Raw genomic sequence first — 22,718 nt, 5'->3', positions numbered from 1 at the left:
CAATAGATGAATAGATAAAGAAGATGTGGTGTGTGTGTGTGTGTGTATATGGAATATATATATGGACTATATATATGTGTATATATATATATATATATATATATCTATAATGGAATATTATTCAGCCATAAAAATAGAATGAAATCTTGCCATTTGCAATGACAATGTATGGAGCTAGAGAGTATTATGCTAAGCAAAATAAGTTAGTCAGAGAAAGACAAATACCATATGATTTCACCCTTATGTGGAATTTAAGAAAAAAAAAGAGCAAAGGAAAAGAGAAAGAGAGGCAAACCAAGAAACAGACTCTTAACTATAGAGAACAATGGTTACCAAAGGGGAGGTGGGTGGGGAGATGGGTAAAATAGGTGATGGGGATTAAGGAATGTACTTGTGATGAGCACTGGGTGATGTATGGAATTGTTGAATCACTATATTGTGCACCTGAAACTAATATAACACTGTATATTCACTATGCTGGAATTAAAATAAAAGCTTAATTTAAAAAAAAGAAGAGCTGGTATATATACAATGGAATATTACTCAGCCATAAAAAAGAATGAAATCTTGCCATCTGCAACAATATGGATGGATCTAGAGGGTACAATGCTAAGTAAAGTAAATCAGCCAGAGAAAGACAAATACCATATGATTTCAATCATATGTGCAATTCAAGGGAAACAAAACAAATGAACTAAGAATAAAAGAGACAAAAAACCAGACTCTTAACTGTAGAAAACAAACAGATGGTTACCAGAGGGGAGGTGGGGGGGGTGAAATAGGTGATGGGGATTAAGAGTACACTTACCACAATGAGCACTGAGTAATGTATAGAATTGTTGAATCACAATATTGTACACCTGAAACTAATATAACAGTGTATGTTAATTACACTGGAAGTTTAAAAATAAAAATAAAAATTATCTCCATATGATGGAACATCATATAACCATTAAAATCATGTTTTTCCAAAAACCTCAAGAAAAACAAAAAACATGTTTTCAAAGAGTATTTAATGGGATACATAGGAAAATATTCCTCATATAATGTCATCAAAAAGAGAAAGATGCAAAATTGTGTGTCATGTTTCCAGCTTTGTAAAAGATAGATAGCTAGACAAATATTTATGAAGAAAACACCCACAAGGCACATACCAATGTTAACTATAGTTCTATCTGGATAGAAAGATTATGGGTAATTTTATTTTCCTTTTTATAATTTCATAATTGTCTTGTTTCTTACATTTTTCATAATAAGCCTTTATACTAGGACAAAATGAGCTTTTCTACTGAGATTAAAAATTTAAGAAGAACTATGAAACTTCACTACATAACTATCAAATGGCTCTTAAATAATAATGACAACACCAAATGCTGGAGAGGATACAGAGAAGCTGGATCATTCATACATTAATCGTGGGAATGTAAAATGGTACATTCCCTTGAAAAAGAGTACAGCAGTTTCTTACAAAACGTGCTTACCAAAAAACCCAGCACCTGCACTCATGGACATTTATCCTAGAGAAGTAATAACTTCACACAAAAACCTACACACAAGTATTCCTTTGCTTGTAATTGACAAAAACTGGAAATAACCCAGATGCCCTTCAGTGAGCGGACGGTTAAGTGAACTGTGGTTCATCCATTCCATGAACTGCTTCTCAGCAATAAAAAGGAACAAACTATGGATGCACAAAACAATCTGGCTGAATTTCAAGGGAATTATGCTGAGCGGAAAGACATCCAATCTCCAAAGGTTACCTACTGTATGATTCCATTTATATGGCATTCTTGAAATGACAAAATTATGAAGATGGGGAAGAGAAGAATGGTTGGCCCCTAGGTTAGGGACAAGGGAGAAAGGAAGGAGGGGTTTGGCTGTGCTTATGAAAGGGTAGCACAAGCAATCTTTGTGACAGAACTGTTCTGTATTTTGATGGTAGTGATCTTGTACTATAGTTATGTAAGATATTGACATTGAGAGAAAGCAGGTGAGGGGAATAGGGATCTCCTGCATTACTTTTTATAACTGCATGTGAATCTCCAATTATCTCAAAATTAAGAGTTAAAAAATTAAAGAAATGGACAGGAACCTAGAAATTAAATGAGATTTAAGAGACATATCATCTAGGGCACCTGGCTAGCTGTGTCAGTGGAGAGTGCGACTCTTGATCTCGGGGTTGTGAGTTCGAGCCCCACGTTGGGTGTAGAGATTACTTAAAAATAAAATCTTTAAAAGAAGGAGAAAGACATATCCAATTGCAATATGCACTTCATATTTGGATCCTGATTCAAACTACAAAAACATGTGACATTTGTGAGATACTACAATGTGAACATGGGCTGGAGAGCTGATGCCCTTAAGAATTACAGGGTTTTGGGGGCGCCTGGGTGGCTCAGTCGTTAAGCATCTGCCTTCGGCTCAGGTCATCATCCAGGGTCCTGGGATCGAGCCCCGCATCGGGCTCCCTGCTCGGCAGGGAGTCTGCTTCTCCCTCTCCTACTCCCCGTGCTTGTGTTTCCTCTCTTGCTGTGTCTGTCAAATAAATAAATAAAATTAAAAAAAAAAAAGAATTACAGGGTTTTTGCAGGGATGGTGTTTGTGGTTATGTTTCAAAAAAAAATGAGTCCTTATCTTTTAGAGATTAAAACAAAATATTTAGAGATGAAGTCATATGATATCTGTTTGTACTTCAAAATAATGTGAGTGGGGAAGAGGATAAGGGGGCAACTGGTTAGACTCAGTCACAAGTGGATTGTGAATTGGTGTAATTATCCTAGTCTATTTATGTATATTTTCAAAATTCTCCATAAGAAAACTTTTTTTTAACAAGGTAAAAATACAAAGAAGACCAAATCTCCAAGGAAACCCTTCCAAGGTACTTATCTGCTCGTCAGAAAAGCACGTGGCTTTATCTGAGTACCTTGTGTACCAGCCACCGTGTTAGGCTTTAAAGATACAGCCACAAAGAGGTTGCTCCTTACCAGAGCTCAAAGGCTAGCAGAAGCAGAGAGAGATTGTAAAAACAAATAAGTACATTTCTAGATGGTAAGTGCTAATAAGGATTGTACAATAGTGGAAGAACTGACTGTTCTTTGCACCAGTGAAGTGGTGTCCGGGCTGAGTCTTCAAGGACATGCAGCGTGCTGGGTCTGTTTCATTTGGGGAGAGAGTTCTTTAAGCAAGGACTTGATTCCTAAATAGGACTTAACACCACCTGTTTTCATGTCAGTGCTTTTCACTTCAGCTTCTGTTCCAACCCAAACTGTATTACACTCTTATTGTCAACTGACTCTGCTATCACCTTCGGGGAGTAGCTGAAACAGGGCTAATGATGTTTACTGAAGTCTTTCAGTGCTGGGAACAGGATGATTTGAGCTCAGATTCAATCTCTCTCACCACCAACCACCAAGGTCCTTGAAACTTTCAGCTGTGGTTCCATTATCCGGATATTGAATCAGAGGAAACTTGTTAAATGAGCCTTTTAGAGGGAAGGAAACTTGGTCATATGTCTTAGGGGGGATTTGATGAGGAGAGTGATTCATTTCACGCTGATAAAAATGGGAACTTGAGAATAAGTTGTTTTATTCACTCTACACACACACACACACACAATATAAACACATATATATAATCACATGACACCTGCCGCCTAATCAGTTGTAATAATGTAAAGGGTGCCATGCGGTTAATGGTATTAAGGCCATAAATTACATTTCCTAGAGTGTGGTTTCGCCACAAAGCCACTTGGGAAGGCACGTTGGGATTAATATCACACTAGGGAAGGCATGATGACAGTGATGACGATGGAAGGAAGGGAGGCAGCAAACAACGACATGGGGACAATGGGGACAGCAGTCTCTTCAGCGCTTGGCCGGAGAGGCCAGTGTCCTCAGATCATGACTGGTGCACTTGCTTAGCTTATAAAAACAAAACACAAACAAACAAAACTCCCCAACACGTCAGAAAAGCGTTAACCCCTGTCCTGGATATTGCTGTTGAGGTACATTATTTATCCGCGCCGCGTTCTGTTATTACTAAATAGAGAATCAATACATTCAAACGTAAAAGAGTTGCAGAAAGAACAATCGCCAAATGAAGGTAAATCTTCTAGTGGGACTCACCCCGCAGCCTGGCCACTGGAGCAAACATGCGTTTCCAGCGTCGCCATTTGTCACTATTGATTCTGCCCGTGCGAGACAAGACGCACGTCACTGCGCTGACAAGGAATGATCTGTCCTCCGTCACAACACACAATTTGCAACCTTCAGTCTCATTTGAATCCTTACCTCTAAAGTCTTTATTCTGGTAGAGAAACCATGGAGGAATTAGGTTTTTGTCTCAAAAGTCTGCCTATAATTACTTTTAGTATCAAATAGTTGCCAAAGCTAACATAACAATATTGAGGGACACAACACTGGGCCTTAGCTAATAGGCTTAAGCACAGTACGCAAGCGGCTGTGCCCGGAAGCAGAAAAGGGAGAGCTGGTGATAGGGAGACTAAGAGAAGGAAAAATGCCCTCACCTGAGTCAGCCCTGGAGACTGTGTGTTTCCAAAGAGTTGCTCATTTATTCCCTCCACATGGCTTAACAGCCTGGTCTTCTGGTTAGGAGAGACCGGTCTTTGGGAAATGGCTCAATGATCTACTCTGTCTTTTCTCTTGATTATAAGGGAAAATGGCTCATCCTAAGCAAGTCATAAGCGGTGAGATAAAATATATTTTTCCAGTATAATTCAACAGACATCTGTATAGCTTCTGTCAAATGCCATCACAAGGCACTGTGGGATCCGTGTTCATTTATCAAATGCTTACTGAGTGCCTGCTCTTGGCCAGGCTGTAGGCTAGGTGCTGGGGTCACAGCAATGAGTAAGACAATCCCTTCTGTCTCAGTCCATTCAGGCTGCTGTAACAAAACTACCATAGATTGGGTGGCTTAGAGTCAACAGAAATTTATTTCTCCTAATTCTGGAGGTTGAAGATTCAGTGTCTGGTGAGAGCGAGCTTCCTGGTTCATAGACATCTGTGTTCTCTTTGTACCCTCACACGGCAGAAGGGATGAGGGAGCTCTCTGGGGTCTCTTTTGTAAGGGCACCAATCTTATTCATGAGGGCTCCACCCTCGTGACCTCATCACCACCTTCACCATCACATTGGGGGTTAGACTTTCAACAAACGGACTTTGAGGGACCACAGCGTTCCTTCTATAGCACTTTCTCGCATAGAGCTTCTAGCCTGGTAAGGGAGACAGTCATTAAACACATCATCACACAATGAAGTGATTCACTGAAATTGTGGAAATCGATGGAGCTGGACAGGTGCTAGGAGGACCTATGAGGAGGGTCTGGTCTGAGTGCTTGAAGCAGGTTTCCCTAAAGAAGTGATGTTTACGCTGAGAACCAAGGGAGTTCACTAAGTGAGGAAGGGGGCATGTCGGGAAGGGGGAGGTAGTCTGGTCTTGCTCTCCAAAAGCTCCCAATAGAGCACGGAGCCCAAAACATGAATGAATAGTTCTGATCCTGGGCAGACTGTAGATGTCGTGTGCTGCGAGACTGTGGATGGATTCCTGCAGGATGAGTCTCCCTGAGCCTGACCCTGAACCCCTGGCTCAGTGTGGGAGAGAGCAAAAGGAACAGCCACTGCCACGGACAAAGAGCAAGAGAGAGAGAACTGTTCTTCCCGGCCAGTCCTTCTGAAGCATCGTTGATGCTTAATAAACAGAAAATAATATGACCATCCTTGGCATTCTTTCCTCACCCGGAGAAGTACTTCAGTTTCTAATCTTTCCTTTGAAAGATGAAAATGAGGACTTGGCAAAGACGCAACACATCTGAGATGTGAAAAATTAAAAAATCTTCCTCCTCTAGCTCAAGTACAGCGAAAGGTGCCATCGTGAACGTTATGAAAAAGGCATTACGGTTTTATGAGGCAATGCCACATGTGGCTGAAAGTAGGCCACACGTGCGAGTTGAGTCTGGGAACTTCTCATTCATTCCTCCAATAACTATTTAATGAGCATCTACTACATGCCGAGCAGACAGGGTCCTTGACCTCCTGGAGTTTTGCATTCGAGTAAGAGAGAGAGATGATAAACAAATAGAACTCCAGGTAGTTCTAAGAAACTGGAGTGGATTCAGGGAATGGAGAAAGCCAGGAAGGAGAACAAAGAGAACGAACGTGGCAGGATATAGTGGTGGAGAAAGTCCCCTCTGCAGGGCCGGCTTCATGAGTGCATGCCTGGGGCAGTGGCAAAAGCCCGCCCTCAGAGGGGACTCTATGCCTGGGCTTTAATCCCCCGCAGCGGCCATCTTGCATCTTTTAATAACGTTAGATTTTCGTTCATAACTTGTAAGTGCAATCTGATGGGACAATGGAGCCTGTGTCTAGGGCTTGGAGCCTTAGCTCCCCGCTCCTGCCACCCCCGTTGGCTTCTTGGCTGTCTGCTCCCCAGGCCCCGAGCAAGAGTGGGAGCAAGGCTTGGGCACAGGGGGAATCAGGGCAGGCACAGGGTAGGGGCCCCTATGAAGGTCTGCACTTAGCCCATGAGCCCATAAGTATCCTTGCACCCAGAGGAGCATGAAGACATTATCTGGCAAGTAAAACACCTTGACAGATTGAGAAAGACCACAAAAGAAAGGAAAAAGCGTTTCTTCCTGCTTTTTGATCGAGGGGCCCTGCCCTACATTTTCATGGTGTACTGGGCCCTGTAAATTATTATCCCTGGCCCTGCCCCACTGGGGAGGGGACATATGAGCAGAGATATGAAAGGAGAGATGTGGGCATCCGCACCCCAAGCAGAGGAAACTTGAAGTGCTAAGGCCTCAGGCTGGAACAAGCTTGATGAGTTGGAAGAGCAGCAGGAAGTCTGGTGTGGCAGGAGCATGCCCAGTGGGGGGTGGGGGGGAGGGTGGTAAGGTCGGAGATGTAGCCTGGGCACCAGGCTGTGGGGCTCCCTAGGTATGATGAGGCTCCCGCCCTCCAGTCTAGATGGAAGCTGTGGGGTGTTCCAGGCAAGAAAATTATATGGTCTGATTTAAGGTTTTAAAGACTGGGTTTTAGGGGGAGACGGTGAGATTTATCTTATTTTTGGTTTGTTAATGTAGTAACTGATTCCTATTCCATCTTGTCACTGAGGAGGTTGGTGGCCTTGAATGAAGACAGTTACAGAGGCAGGAACAGCGGTGCTGTGAAAAGGGGTGGGGGAGACAGGTGACAGGGCCCCCGTCCGCGGAGGCCATGGGTAAAGATGGTTCGTGGAAGCTGAGAGAATGAGCTGAGGGGAAGGGTCTGAGGCTTTCATACTCTCCGGTGAAGTAAGAAGCACGGTCATGTGCCAAGACCGCAGCGTGGCAGGGGAAGGCAATCCGAAGAGCGAAGAGAAGGTTTGGAACCTGTGAGAAGAACAAGAGAGCCCCACCTTGGGACAAGAACCAGCATCTTGGCAGCATGGGTGGCCCGGCTCTGGTGGGAAACCCTTCTCCTTTTGGAAAGGAAGCTCCAGCACCTAAGTTCTGCACCCCATCCTTTAGCATTCCTACAGTCTCTCCCGCCGAACCCTACTTTCCTTCCTTGCTCCCCTTCAAATGCACCAATTTCCACTTTTTGCACCATAAGAGGCCTCGTGACACGGCTGTTGGAGCCGTGTGCCTGGCTCTGCTCCTGTCTGCATCTGTAAGTGCACCACACCTTCACCACCTGCTCGCCTACACTGTCGCCACTCATTCCCTAGTCTCTCACCAGAGGATTCGATGCTATCATGTTATCGAAATTGCCCTGAGAGGTCCCCTAGGATTCTCATCCTATTCTCGTCATAGATTGTGTGTGAACGATGCTTCCATCTTCTGTCTCCACCTCTCATTTAAAAGTCTTGTTCTTCATTTGCTGGAACCTGATCTCCCATGACGCTCCTCCTACCTCTCTAGTCACCATAATCTGTACCTTCTCTGTGGCTCTTTTTCCGTGTCTTGGTCCCTCATCGTGGGCACTGCCTGACACTCGGCTCTGCCTCACTGCTTGGCCTCCTCACCCCCTCAGGAAGCTCACCTGCTTTCCTGACATCAACTATTCCAAATAAACTTGGCCTCCCAGCTTAATGATCAACCCTTGGTATATGATTCCCAAACATAACTTTCAGCCAGGCTTCTCTCTCCCAGACTCTGTTGTCATATTTCCAACTGAAAATCAGCAAGTCCAAAACAACCTCAAAACTTTTCCTGCAAAAATTCCTTCACAGGTTCCTCAAAAAATTAAAAATAGAATTACCATATGATCCAGCAATCCCACTTCTGGGTGCATACCTCAAAGAATTGAAAGCAGGGACTCAAAGAAATACTTGTAGACCCATGTTCACAGCAATGTTGCTCACAATAGCCAAACAAGGAAGCAACTTGATGAATGAATAGATAAATAAAATGTGGTCTATGCATACAATGGAATATCATTTGGCCTTAAGAGGGAAGGAAATTCTGACACCTGCTACAACATGGATGAATCTGGAGGACCTTATGCTAAGTGAAATGAGCCTGTCATAAAAAGACCAATACTGTATGATTCCACCGTTGTGAGGTATGTAGAGTAGTCAAAGTCATAGAGACCAGAAAGTAGGATGGTGGTTCCCAGGAGCTGTGGGAAGGAGGGAACTGGGAGTTAGTGTTAAATGGTACAGGGTTTCCGTTTTGCAAGGTGGGAGGGGTTCTGTGGAAGGATGGTCACCCAACAACCTGAATGTACTTAATCCACTGAACTATACACTTTCCAAGAGTTAAAATGTAAAAACTAAATGGTACATGTATTTTATCATAACTTTTTTAAAAAATCCCTTTTCAGTTTCCCAACTTCTAGCAGCATTACTATTCTTGAGTCCACCATGCCCCCGACTGTGAAGCTAATGTTCACTGTGCCCTACCCTTGTCCTCCCCACACAATGTGTCTCATCAGTTTTGTCTTTCAAGCGTGCTGTAGATGTATTCCCTCTTCTTCATTCCTATTGACTCACCTGCTGAAGACACAGACTGAAGTGACCCTAGAGGTCTAAGCCTCCGCTTTCTCCTATAACTGGAATCTTCTCTAATGTCTCTGGCCAAGACTATTCAATCACTCATTCATTCAGCAGGTATTTACTGAATACCTATTATGTATACTGGGAATATAGCATTGGATAAAGAAGGCAAGGTCCCTGCGCTCATAAAGTTCATACTGTAGTCAGGCAGATCGACTGCAAACAGGTAATGATTAAGGATAGTGATAACTGGTAGAGAGAAAACAGCCCAGGTTGTAACATGACAGAAAGTGATGGTGGAGGAGGTAGAACGGAATTCTTCTTTAAATTGGGTGATCAGGAAATCTTTTCCAAAACAGTGACATTTCAGTTCAGACCCAGATGAACAGAAGGAGACAGTCATGGTTCTAGAGGTACCAGGCAGGACACATCCAGTGTGAAGGCCCTTGGGAATAAACCTGGCTTTTTTAGGAAACCACGAAAAGACTGGTATGGCTTGGGATGCCTGGATGGCTCAGTCGGTTAAGCGTCTGCCTTCGGCTCAGGTCATGATCTCAGGGTCCTGGGATCGAGCCCCGCATCCGGCTCCCTACTCAGTGTGGAGCCTGCTTCTCCCTCTGCCTGCCCTCCTCCTGCTTGTGCTCTCTCTCTCTCTCTAATAAGAAAGAAAGAAAGAAAGAAAGAAAGAAAATCTTAAAAAAAAAAAAAAAAGACTGGTGTGGCTTAGTGCAGGCACCTAAGAGGAGAACAATATGAGTCTGGAAGGGTGGCCATGGTCAGGCAATGTGGGCATTTTAGGTCAGGCTGAGGAGCTGGAGCTTCATTCTAAGTTTGAGGTGAAGCCATAGCAGGGTTTTAAGCAAGGCATGATGTCCTGTTTTGCTTTTTTTAGAGGATCCTTCTGGCTACTTTACTTACTGTATGGAGAATGGGTTGTAAGGCTCATTGGAGGAAGGGCAGTTAGGAGGCAGTCAAAGGAGTCCCGCTGACAGATGATAGTGGCCTGGGCTGGGTGAAAGCAGTGCATGTGGAGACAAGTGGACAAAGATGTGTTAAAAATACTTCAGAGATAGAAATGTTAGGATTTGTGGATGGACTGGATGTGGGGATAAAGGGAAGGGAAGAATCAAGGCTGACTCCCAAGGTTTGGGCTCAAGCAATGGGTGGACAGTGATGTCATTTCATGAGGTGAGGAAATATGGGTGGACAGAATCCTATATCTGCTTGCACACTCCTAATACTGGGAACTCACTGCAGGGAGAGGCTATCATGGCACTGATATTTGAAAAGTCTTGTACAAAGTCCAAATTTGTTTCCCTATAAATTTATTCTTTTCTCCCACTTCTACTTCAACAAAATGAACCAAGTCTTTCCTCTTTCCTATATGACAGTCCTTTTCTATACCGTACGTTGAGGAGAATAACTATGCCCTTCTAAGTATTCTTTTCCCTGAGCTAAATGTCCCTAACTTACTAACATTTGTTTCCTTATTCCTGGATCCCTGCAGATTCAAACTAGTCTTCCTCATACCAGTCTATCATGCAAACTTCAGCCAGAGCCATCTCCCTAATGCACCAGTTATCAACCACCAAGACGTAGGCATTGTCCTGGGAAAATATACGTAATAGGTGCCAAAATTAGATTCTTCTATCTCAGTTTTGCTAAGGCAAGAAGATAATAGGTGCTATCTCTTAAAAACACCACCATGCAAAAATTTCAGAGTTAGCAGCCAAGATGATCCTTAAACCCTTTTGTCCCCATCTCTAATATGAGTTGAGGATGGAGATTAAGAGATTTGTGTGAAGGACAATGTGTGACCTGGCTGTGAATCCCATGCCTCCCAAGGGTTGGGGGCGGGATGCTCCCCTTTTACCACAAGTCAGGGGAAAAGGCCTTCAGGGTATCATTTGGTGAGCTTGATGTGTGACACCAGAGTTAGGTGGGCATCGGAGACTGGTGTCTGACCCCTGTCTGGAAAATCTAAAAGGTAAAGTTGTTCTGATGGCCAAGGTGGAGAAGCAGAAGCTAAACTGGCAGCCTCCCATACAGAGTGTGTAGGGGCAACAAAGGTGAGGATATTTCTCATGGAACTCACGTGGCTCATGTGGGGATGATGGCTGGCATGGAGCCATTTTGAGTTCTGCCCGAGAAGACCACCTGGAGGTCTGTGGAGAGAGGGTTGCCAGGAAACTGGGGCTGAGGAGGGTGTCATTTGGAGGAAAATGCACCACCTGTGTCACAGGAAATGCTGTTGAAATTTCCCAGTGAAGCCTTCCAAGAATCCACAAAAAGGCCCAGGAAAGAGCCTTAAAATGGGTCCCTAAATAGTGAAGCCCTATTAGGATAGTACTGTCGAATAAGAACTTTCCTGCTTTCTCTAGCTGTCATCTCCTATTCCCCTTCCAATGTAGGAAGTCCAGAAATCACTTAGTGGAAAGGGTGAGGAGAGGCAGAAGCAGTCGGTGAGCATGGGAGAGAACCCACCCCTTCTCCTCCTTTGTGCAGAAGGACCTAGCTGGGAAATAGGAGGAGGATCAGCTTTGAAATTTTGATTAGTACATGGTCCTGCACACTATTAATTATTGAATTAAAACTGTGATTATTATTTAAAGAGACTCTAAGGGTGAGCAAGGGAAGAACTTGCCCCATTTTTAAGACACTGACAAAGTCCAAAATAGTCTCTTTCTGATAGCACTTCAAGAGTCCTCCCTGTTCAAAGTTGTGGTTATACGCAGAATGAAAGAAGCTTTTGCTTTGTCATTCTCTTGCTTTAAGAGGTCCCTTTAATACCTCTCTCACCTTTTAGATTAAAGCCAACCTCCTAAGCACAGAGTTTGATGTCCTCTATTACCTATCTCGTGTATATTTTTCAACTAAACTTCCCATGATTCCAAATAGAACATTTGACTTTAGTCAGGTGGTCCTCTGTGCTTTGTAATAACAACTAGTATTTATTGCACATTAGTTGTGCTAAGCAGTATATCATTTAAGCCTCATAATAACCTCTTGAAGTCGATGTTATTATTACCCCATTTTACAAATGAAGAATCTGAAACCACTAATAAATGGTGAGGCTGTGATTAGAACCCAAGCAGTTGATTCCAGTGCCCACAATCCAAACAGCCAAGCATACTGTGTGTCCTCTCACAACATACATATATTCTTTGCTCTCAATCTATTTTGGGCATGTCCCCCTACTCTCCTCTCCTCTGCTTATGCCATCCCAGATATCTTTCAAATTCCAGCTCAAACTCCTCCTCCTCTGTGAAGCCTTCCCTAATTACTTTGCAGTTTTCTCTATTCTCTGAGCTCCCAAAACATTGAGTCCATGTCAAAGACTTTAAAATTTGAACTGTGCTGTTTTACTGTTGTCATTTTGGGTGTCATTTGGGTAAGCCCTTAGAAATTCCTTCAAGGATAAGGCCTGTCTGTGTTCCATGCTGTACTTGTATTCACCAGGGCAGTGGTTCACCAATTTTAGTACAGAAAGATGTCAACAGACAGTTCACAGAATAAGAAATGTAAGTGACACTGAAATGTATGAAAAGATGCTGGACCTCATTATAATAAGAGACATGCAAAGTCTCACTGAGTTACTATTTATCACCTCTCAAGATAGACAAAAATCGAAAAGTGGAACAACATATCCTGATGTCAAGGCTGTAGGGAAATAGGATCTCTCATACATGGCTTGGGAGAATGCGAAATGAAATAACTCTCACAGATGGGAATTTGGCAGGTCTAGCAAGATTACATGTGCATTCCTTTTGACCCAATAATTCCACTTTTGGGAATCTATCCTAAAGATACACTGGCAAAAATCTGAAATGCTGTATGTTCAAAACTATTCTTTGTAGTACTCTTTGTAAAAGCAAAAGACTGGGGGAACACCCAGTCAGTGTCAATCAATAGAGGCCTGGTTGAATAACTATAGTACCTCTATATAAAAGAGTACTGGGCAGGAAGAAGGAAGGATTGCTACAGACTTCTTTGGATGATCTCCAGGATCTATTGTTAGGCGAACAAAGCAAAGACAAGAAAAATGTGTACTGTATGCTACGGTTTGCATAAGAAAGATAGGAATATGACTATTTCTATATGTGCTTATTTTTTCAAAGGAAACAATGGAAGAATAAACCGAAAACGAATTAAAGAACGTATTGTCCTGGACATCCCAGACGAGGTGAAAATCCAGTTCAACAAATATTTATCAGGTGCCTACTATGTGCTAAGGGCCGTTCTAGGGATTCACCAGTGAATAAAACAGACAAAAACAATATTGGGCATACACCGCAGTGAAGGTAGGCAGAAACACACAACAGATATTGTTAGGGGCTGAACTGTGTTCCTCCCTAAATTCACATGTGAAAATCCCAAACCCCAGTACCCTAGGAGAGGACCGTATTTGGCAACAAGGTCTTTAGAGAGGTGATCATGTAAAAATGAGGGGAGGGGGCCCTCGTCCAACCTGACCAGCGTCCCTACCAGAAGAGGAAATCTGGACACGCAAGAGACACCAGGGATGGGTGGGCACAAAGGAAAGATCAGGTCATGACACAGAGAGGGGCACCATTTGCAAGCCAAGGACAGAGGCCTCAGGAGGAACTGAACGGGGTGACACCTCGATCTTGAACCTCTAGCCTCCAGAACTGTGAGAAAATAAGCATCTATTGTCTCAGCCATGAGTCTGTGGCATTATGTTTTGGCAGCCCACACAGACCAAAACAGATATTAGTTTATACAAATAACTTTGTAGCATGTTAGAAAAGGACAAAAGAGCATTTTTAAAAGGCATAAGTAAAAGAGATCAAGGCTACTGGGGAGGCAGGGGGTGGGTTGCTGTGTTAAACTGGATGGTCAGAGGATGCCACACAGAAAAGGGAAAAGATAAGACCTATGAGAACAGGAAAGAGGTGGGAGGGCAGGGAGCGGGTCAGACATGGTACGCAGACTGCTTTACTTCTGTCGGTAAGGTTTTGTTTCTTGCGCTTGGTGGTGGGATCATTACACTATTAGCTGCACCATTTGGTCTGCCTGTAAGATTTCATCATAATTTGTTGGAAAGCTTAGCACCTGGACCCTGGCCAGTTGTAATGACAGGAGCATGGAGGGCAAGGCTGAGCTGAGACTGCAGAGTGAGGGCGAAGAGGGTGTGAGGGTACCAGCAACACCAGCCACAGGTGGCGCAGGATATCATGACTGAGTGCAGGGGGTGGGAAAGGGAAAGATGTCTAGGACGACTCGCTGCCCACCCCCTGCACAAGAGAGTGGCGAAAGCAGTGCCCTTCCCAGGACACAGGACAAGGAGCAGGTGCAGGGGCTAGGGAATGGGGACCCTGAGCTCAGTGTTGACAAGTTGTTTCTGAGGTCTGGTTGGTGTTCGGTGGCAGGAAAAGAGGAAGGAGATGAAAGTGTGTGTCACATCTATGATTCTAGAATGCTCAGACTCGATGCTTGAGGGTAGCCTCTTTTCTGCTTAGACACCAAGGGCAGGACACAAGATCAAGTCGAAATCACGTTCCACTGCAGTTCCTGGGCACTCAGGTGCTGCTCACGCCACTGGATTCCCTGCTCGGAAACCCTGGAAGCTGCCTCTCTCACCCAGCCCCGTCCCAGGCCACCTGTACACGCTGCTCAGGGAATGCCAGCCTTGGTCAGGAAGGGACTTAGACATAGCTCGGCAGCAGCGCCCTCCCTCTTTTTCATAAAGGCTTAAATTTTACAATAAACTTAGGTTTACAGAAAAGTAGTGAAGATAGTACAGAGTTCCCATCTTTCCCACACCCAGCTGCCTCTATTATTAACATCTTACAGGAGTGCATTTGTCACGATGAATAAACCAACAGCAGCCCAAGTGGACCAAGATAATGCTCTGCACAAAATTAGAAGTGGCAGGTCCCCCAAGTACCTTTATATCAGTGGTCATACCCTGAATACTCGGGTTTGTCAAGACCCAGGCTCTGGTGTCCAGAAGACCTAGGCTAATCTCCGCTTGGCCCCTTCATAGTGCTGTCCCCTTGGTGGGTCCTCTGTGCTCCCTTTCACACTCTGTAAAATGGGATAACAGCCAACTTCGGCTTTGGTGAGGACTGAGTGAAGACAAAGCCCGGCACAGTCAGTGACTGGTCAAGCTGAATAGATGTTGGTATTATTATTACTATTATTATTATTGCTGCTGCCGTTGTTGTTGTTCGCAAGCACGAACAGCACAGCCCACCCCTTGTTTCCTGTGCCCGTCTCTCACCAGCATACCATGGCCAGAACAACGCTCGGCTCTAACATTTTTCTAGGACCTATATTATTTGTGGCAATGACCAAAGGGGAACGGTGCTCAGCTGCCCCAGAAAGGCCCACGAAGCAGCGCAAAACTCCAAATAACCCTTGAGGCCAAGCGGGACTTTGGGCTTCATGTGGATCATCTCAGCTGGAAGACGGGCCGTCAGGGACAGTCTCAGCACGTCCTTCCGCTAAGTGATGTTTTCCAGACTGCAGGTCGCAGCCCATTAGCAGGTATGGAAATCAGTTCCATGGGTTGTGACCAGCCCTCCCCACCTGCCAAAAAAAAAAAAAGAGAGAGAAAAAAAGGAAATAGACTACAATAGAAAATTTGTAGGAAGGGCGTCATTTGTAGAAAGTATACTTTTTTTTCCAGGAAATTAATTTTGTCTTGAGTGTGTGCGCGTGGTCGTGTGTGTGTTTGTGCGAGTCTGCTGGGTCATGCTGTAAGATGTCTTTCTATGGTCAGTAGTCAAAAAACTTTGTGAGTCACACCTCTAAAATCTGTGCAGGAATGAGGCCTGGGGGTGATTATTAAGCCAACCACAAATAATAAAAGAGAAGGAAGAGCTTTTATTTATTTATTTATTTATTTATTTATTTATTTATTTATTATTTTTTATTATTTTTTATTTTTATTTTTTTTAAAGATTTTATTTATTTATTTGAGAGAGAGAGAATGAGAGAGAGCAAGCACAGGAGAAGAGGGAGGGTCAGAGGGAGAAGCAGACTCCCTACCGAGCAGGGAGCCTCATGTGGGACTCGATCCCGGGACTCCAGGATCATGACCTGAGCCGAAGGCAGTTGCCTAACCAACTGAGCCACCCGGGCGCCCCTATTTATTTATTTTTTAAAGATTTTATTTATTTGAGAGAGAGAGAGTGAGAGACAGCACAAGAGGGAAGAGGGTCAGAGGGAGAAGCAGACCCCCTGCTGAGCAGGGAGCCCGATATGGGACTCGATCCCGGGACTCCAGGATCATGACCTGAGCCGAAGGCAGCCGCTTAACCAACTGAGCCACCCAGGCACCCGAGAAGGAAGAGCTTTTAGGACCAAGAGTCAGGACTAGGGGTAGGGACTGCATGGAAGGTGCTGGAAGCTTCTCACTCCACCACAGGCCCCACCCACACCTCAGGTTGTTGTATTATCCCTTTCTGGCTCCTCTTAAGATTTCGCAGCTAAAAAGAAGAAGAAGCACCAACCCCGTAAACAATAAGGACTTGTGTGTTTGTCTGCAGGGGCAGGGAGGACGAGGTCCTAGAGCCCATGTAGTGGGGCCCCAAGCCCCAGGGGATGGAGGGGGAGGTGGCAGCATGCATCAGCACTGGCAACTCCAGCAGGAGTGCAGGGGTCTCGAGGGGGCCTTCAGCCCTTCTCCTGCCCTCAGGGGACAGCCTGAGCTCTGGTACCTCCAGTCTCTCAGTTTTGGGCAGTCCCTCCAAGACCCTGGAGCGCACCCATCCTGAACTACATGCACTTCCCAGATGGGCCCACTGCCCTCTCTTTCTTCTGGTCTCACATGTCTTACCCACACCTTCTCCTCGGAACCCTCGCGGACCTCCACTCAGAAGGCACCTCCTTCCTGCAAACACCAGGCCCCGTGGTCTCTCTGCCGCGTGGCTCCCAGGGTGTCCATTTTGGTGTGAGACTGAGCTCCCCAGGCAGGAGCTGGGTGTGGTGCCCTGCATTCCCACTGCCTACCTACGCGCGCAGGGACACCAAGTGATGCCTGGTTCATTTTTTTAGTTAATGAGTCGGTAGGGAAGAGGAGGGTGAGCACTCTCCTTTGCTCTATGGGGCTCTGGGTCCAGAATTTCCAGGAACCTGAGCCATGAGGAGGTCTGGGAGCAGCAGGAAATGCAAGTCCGAGGACAGATGTGAGTCAGAGAGGCCAAGAAACAACATCAAGGGAGAAGGGGGCACCGCCCAGACCCATGGGTGGGACTGGGCCTGGGTTCCAGAACGGGCTGTGGCCGCCTTTGTCTTTTATTTGTGGGCCGGTGGGGGCCTAGCTCCTGTCCCTGGGGCACCTGAAAGGAACTTCAGGACCTCTGACTCCAAGTTCAAAGGTGGGAAAGTACGAGGTCCCTGTGGGGCGTGGCAAAGAAAGCAGAAGGGGCTGGGACCCGTGCGTGGGGGGGTGGCCTGGAGGGCCAGCGGCGGGGGGTGGGGGGGCACAGATTTGTATCCGAGGTACTGGGAGACCACCACCGGGGGAGGGGCTGCAACCACCATCCCCTATGGTTCCATGCAAACCGGCGTATATTTTTCTAGGAAGAAGACCACAGCTTTCATCACATGCTCAAAAATGTCGTGATGGCGAACAGTAAACAAGCCCTGTCTTTGGGGAATCTCCCTCTGGCCACGGTGGAAAGAGTAGAACCGAGTTTCACTAGTTTCCCTGGTAGAAAAACATGCGCCATGGCAAGATAGTGTGCAAATATTTGATATCTGACGTTTGGTTGTTTAAGAAGATTGCCTACCTCTCCACAGAAGAGCTAGAATTTTCTAGTAGAGCTGGCTGCCAATGAGCTACACGCATCTGTTACGTTCACAGGGACCTAGCTCTCCCGCTGTGCGCTCTCAGCCCTCTCCCCAGGGATGTTCTCTCCTTTGTTCCTTGCCCCACAGCTGGTTCTCACTCTTGGACTCAGAGGCCCCCTGATAGGACACCCCTCCCTCCCCAGGGGCAGTCCCAGGCGGTGATGGTGAGGCACGCTGCCCTTCCCTTTTCCGTCCTGTCCCACCATGACGGCAACAATGGTCCCCGGTGTGTCCGACTTCTCTGAACAGCTGGGGATGAAATAGGGGGAACTGGAACATCAGAGGCAAAAAATTTTAACTGTCCATTTCATATGATTCTCCTCCTGCCCCAAGAGTTAGGCAGGAGGGATGTTTGACCCTACATAAGGAAGCCCTTCATGGACTCTTGAATTTCTCATCTTGCCCTCTTAACCTCTGTGCCTCCCTCTTCTAGGCCTATGGTGCAAATATCCACCCTCCCCTTTAGGGAGCCCCCTTCCCTATCCACAGGGCTGGTTTCACCCCAGAACACATCCTCCTCTTCTCCCTAGAAGGACATGGTAGTTCCTGGTGACACTTTCCCCAAAGCCCAATGTACTTGGCCCCTCGACAGTCATCCCAGAACTTGGAATAAGGGGGGCACGGCAGAGAAGGTGGGGGAGGACCCTACCTATCCACTAGGTCTGAAAACTCCAGTCCACTGGCCATTATAGAACCAGGATTCTTCCTGTTCATCTGTTGGGTCACCATCATTCAGACACAAATACATCTAAAGACACACTTTAAATCTCAGAAATGGTACAGTCCAGGTCTACATTAAGGGAGGCGATTGTTGCTCCAATCACAGTCATCTGCACAGGTCCCTTGCCCACGACGGATACCGTGATTCTTGTGCAGAGCTGTGTTTGCCCCTTGCACGGCTCCCCTGCCCACACCCTAGCTTCCAGGCAGTGCTTTCCAGTCCCACAGAAATAAAAATACACTTTGCTGTATTATGTGATAACATTCAGTCCTGCTACAGAAGATAAGGAAAACAAATGGGATGGATGCCACTCATAAGAAGTCTTAAGTAGGGATAGAAAGCAAATAGCTTGTAAACTATGAGCGAAGCTCATGTGTTAAAGCAGATAGTAAGTAACCTATAAACACGGAATGAAGAAGAGCGTTCCCTGTAGATAAAAAGGGATGGCGAGGGGCGCCTGGGTGGCTCAGTCATTAAGCGTCTGCCTTCAGCTGAGGTCATGATCCTGGGGTCCTGGGATCAAGCCCCGCATCGGGCTCCCTGCTCAGCGGGAAGCCTGCTTCTCCCTCTCCCACTCCCCCTGCTTGTGCTTTCTCTCTCACTGTGTCTCTCTCTGTCAAATAAATAAATAAAATCTTTTTAAAAAAAATTCCATATGGGGCACCTGGGTGGCTCAGTCGTTAAGCGTCTCTCTTCGGCTCAGGTCATAATCTCAGGGTCCTGGGATCGAGCACCCCATCGGGCTCCCTGCTCAGCGGGAAGCCTGCTTCTCCCTCTCCCACTCCCCCTGCTTGTGCTCTCTCTCTCACTGTGTCTCTCTCTGTCAAATAAATAAATAAAATCTTTTTTAAAAAAATTCCATATGGGGCACCTGGATGGCTCAGTCATTAAGCGTCTCTCTTCGGCTCAGGTCATGATCCCAGGGTCCTGGGATCGAGCCCTGCTCTGGCTTCCCTGCTCCTTGGATGGCCTGCTTCTCCCTCTCCCACTCCCCCTGCTTGTGTTCCCTCTCTCGCTGTGTCTCTCTCTGTCAAATAAATAAATAAAATCTTTAAAAAAAATTCCATATGGGGCACCTGGGTGGCTCAGTCGTTAAGCATCTCTCTTCGGCTCAGGTCATAATCTCGGGGTCCTGGGATCGAGCCCCGCATCGGGCTCCCTGCTCAGCTGGAAGCCTGCTTCTCCCTCTCCCACTCCCCCTGCTTGTGTTCCCTCTCTCGCTGTCTCTCTGTGTCAAATGAATAAATAAAATCTTAAAAAAAAAAAAAAGGGATGACGAGACCAAGTCATAAAGCACAAAGCATGTCAGGCTGGTAGCTAAATCATCCCTGCGTTGGCCAATTTGAAGACCCCGTGTGCTGGTGCTGTGTCAGCCTGTGAGTTTTGCCTTAGGAATGAAGATCAAGCCCATGGCCATGGAGCTCCCGATGAGCAAGCTGCATCTGACATCCTTGCTACTGTGTCTGATAGAGCATGTGTGTGTTGGCTTCAGGCTGAGGCGCCACGTTCAACCTTGTACTAGGCAGGTTCTCCAAAGAAATAGAACCAATAGAATGTGTGTGTGTGTGTGTGTGTGTGTGTGTGTGTGTGTGTGTAGAATAAAGAATTAGCACATGTGTTTATGGAGGCTGCCCAGTCCAAAATCCAGTAGGCCAACAGGCTGGAAACCCAGGGAAAAGTTGCCGTTTGAACCCAAAGGCAATCTGCTGACAGCATTCCCTCTCTGTCTCTGGGGGAGATCAGTCTTTTTCTTGAGACCTTCAACTGATTGGTTGAAAATGGATTTCAATCCGCTTTACTTACTCTACTGATTTAAATGTGAGCCCCGTCCAAAATATACCTTCACAGAAATAGCTACAATAGTGTTTGACCAAATATCTGGGTGCCATAGCCTAGCCAAGTTGACACGTACAATTAAGTATCACAAACCTCAGCTCTGGTTCTTGCAACCTCCTCATCAATGGGCAAAGCTGATGTAGCTGAGAAAGACAGAAGTAGGAGCTCGCACAACCCAGGAATCAGATGGTGAGGTCCTTCCACACCACTTTCACACTACCCTAAGTGTGTTACCCTGCCTCATTTCTTTCCCCTTGCTTCTTGTTTTACGTTTTAAAATGGATTTAATAAACTGTGTTATTGGGTCATCTTAATTTCATCTGTGAACTTTTCTCTTCCATGACCTCTGGAATAGCTTACCTGGTAGTGGACTTGGAGGGTACTATTGCATAAGGTGCCCAAAGACCTGGCATCAGCTTTGCAATGACATTTTCTGTGGGCAGTGGGGATGGGAATGGGGGTGGTAAGGATCAGAACCCTCTACTCTATTACTGGCTGAATGGGTTCCATTCTTCTTTTCTTTTTTTCTTTTCTCTTTAGAGAGAGAGGGGGTGGGGAGGGGCAGAGGGAGAGGGAGAGAGAGAATCTTAAGCAGGCTCCACACCCAGCATGGAGCCCAACGCAGGGCCCAATCCCATGACCCTGAGACCATGACCCAAGCTGAAATCAGGTGTCAGATGCTTAACTGACTGGGCCACCCAGGTGCCCCTGAGTTCCATCCATTCTTCTACTTACAAACTTCCCATAACTATTTGACTGTGTTTTTCAGGGACCAGACAGCTGGGGAGAAACTGTATGTGCCTTCTGTCTGCAGTAGTTGGTTATAAGGAAGGACAGGAGCGCTAGTCAGAGGCTCTGATGAAAAACAGAAAGGACAAGCAGAAGTCCCCAGGTCCATCCCCTCCTCTGTCCTCCTGCAGGAACCCCAATCTCGGCCATCATAGAGATCACCACCTCCAACTTGGAAAGGGAGTCTTTGCTCTCCTGATGTGCATGGGTGTGTACAGGAGCTGGGGGTGGCCCAGGTTGGCAGTTAAGCTCCTTAAAAGCAGGGACTCATTTTTCTTTGAACCCCAGCACCTACATCGTGCCTGGCTCATTAGAGGTGCTGAGAGAAGTCAGCTGAATGGAGGAAGAGCTGGAGGGAGATGTGTTGCTGACATCCCGTGCTGGAAATCTGAACACAGCGTTGTCTAGGAGTGGTGATGGGAGTGCTTTGGCACCATGCATGGCACCAAGCATCCAATACAGGCAGGCACCGATGGACGTAAGTCAGCTTTTGGCAATGGATCTGGGGACGTCACTAGCATATATAACTCCATTTTATAGAATTTTATGGGATAGGGGTTATAAATTCTAATGAATTTACTTTCAGAATCAACTTACTTGTGAGTTGAGAACTGCCTGTCCACATCACCCCCAATGCCAACCAACCCTTAAAAGCAAACATGTCTATATACTGGTGAATCTCTGGGAAAGCTTTCAGCTTCACCTAGTCCGCTGTCTCGCAGTGATTTTGCATTCCATCCTGCGCCTCCTCGCTTGGGTGCCGTAACACCCCAGGGCAGAAACTGTTCCTTGTTTTCACTCCTTCTCACTGCACACTCTCAGCTGCCACCCAGTAAATTGTGAATGCAAGAAGTAATCACACTACTTCTTAGGAGAGACTCATTTTCCACTCACACCTTCTCCCTTGGAAGCGGGAGGGGGAGGTTGTGAAGGGTGAGTGATGGGGAAGGGTGTGCACATTGGTGCTCACAGCGTCCCCCAGGCACACCCACTCATTCCCAAGGAGGGTGAGCCACCACGTTTAAGAACTTCCTGCTTCCTTTCACTGAAATTATTCTGCCTGACTTAATCCTCTAGTGTCAGTGGTAGAGGAGGGGTTTTTGTTCTTCAGAATGAATGTTTTTAGTAGGGAAAAGACTCAGTTTACGAGAGAGTCAATGTCTCGAATGAATGGAACATGCTAAATGATTGTGAACCTCAACAGTTCCTCCACCATGAGCCTATGCAAACCTTTTAGAGTAGCCCAGGAAATGGGGTGTGGAGAATATTTTTGTAGCAACATATATTTGAGTTAGATCAGTGGTTCCCACCTGGGGATAATTTTGCACCCCGGGAACACGTGGCTATGTTTCGAGACATTTTTGGTGTTCGAGATTGGCGGGAGAGACGAAGGCCCGAGATGCTGTGAAACATCCACCAATGCACAGGACAGCCTTCCCCCCACCCACAAAGAATTATCTAGCCAAAAACGTCAATGGTGCCGAGATTAAGAAACCCTAAGTCAGATATATGTGGTCTGCCAACATTATGATATTACCTAGGAAAACATCCAGACT

Source organism: Mirounga angustirostris, unplaced genomic scaffold, assembly GCF_029215605.1.
Source record: "Mirounga angustirostris isolate CCGP_5_RB_7025 unplaced genomic scaffold, mMirAng1.0.hap1 SCAF_12, whole genome shotgun sequence".
NCBI classification, from domain to species: domain Eukaryota; kingdom Metazoa; phylum Chordata; class Mammalia; order Carnivora; family Phocidae; genus Mirounga; species Mirounga angustirostris.
Note: the sequence above shows the minus strand (reverse complement) of the source record.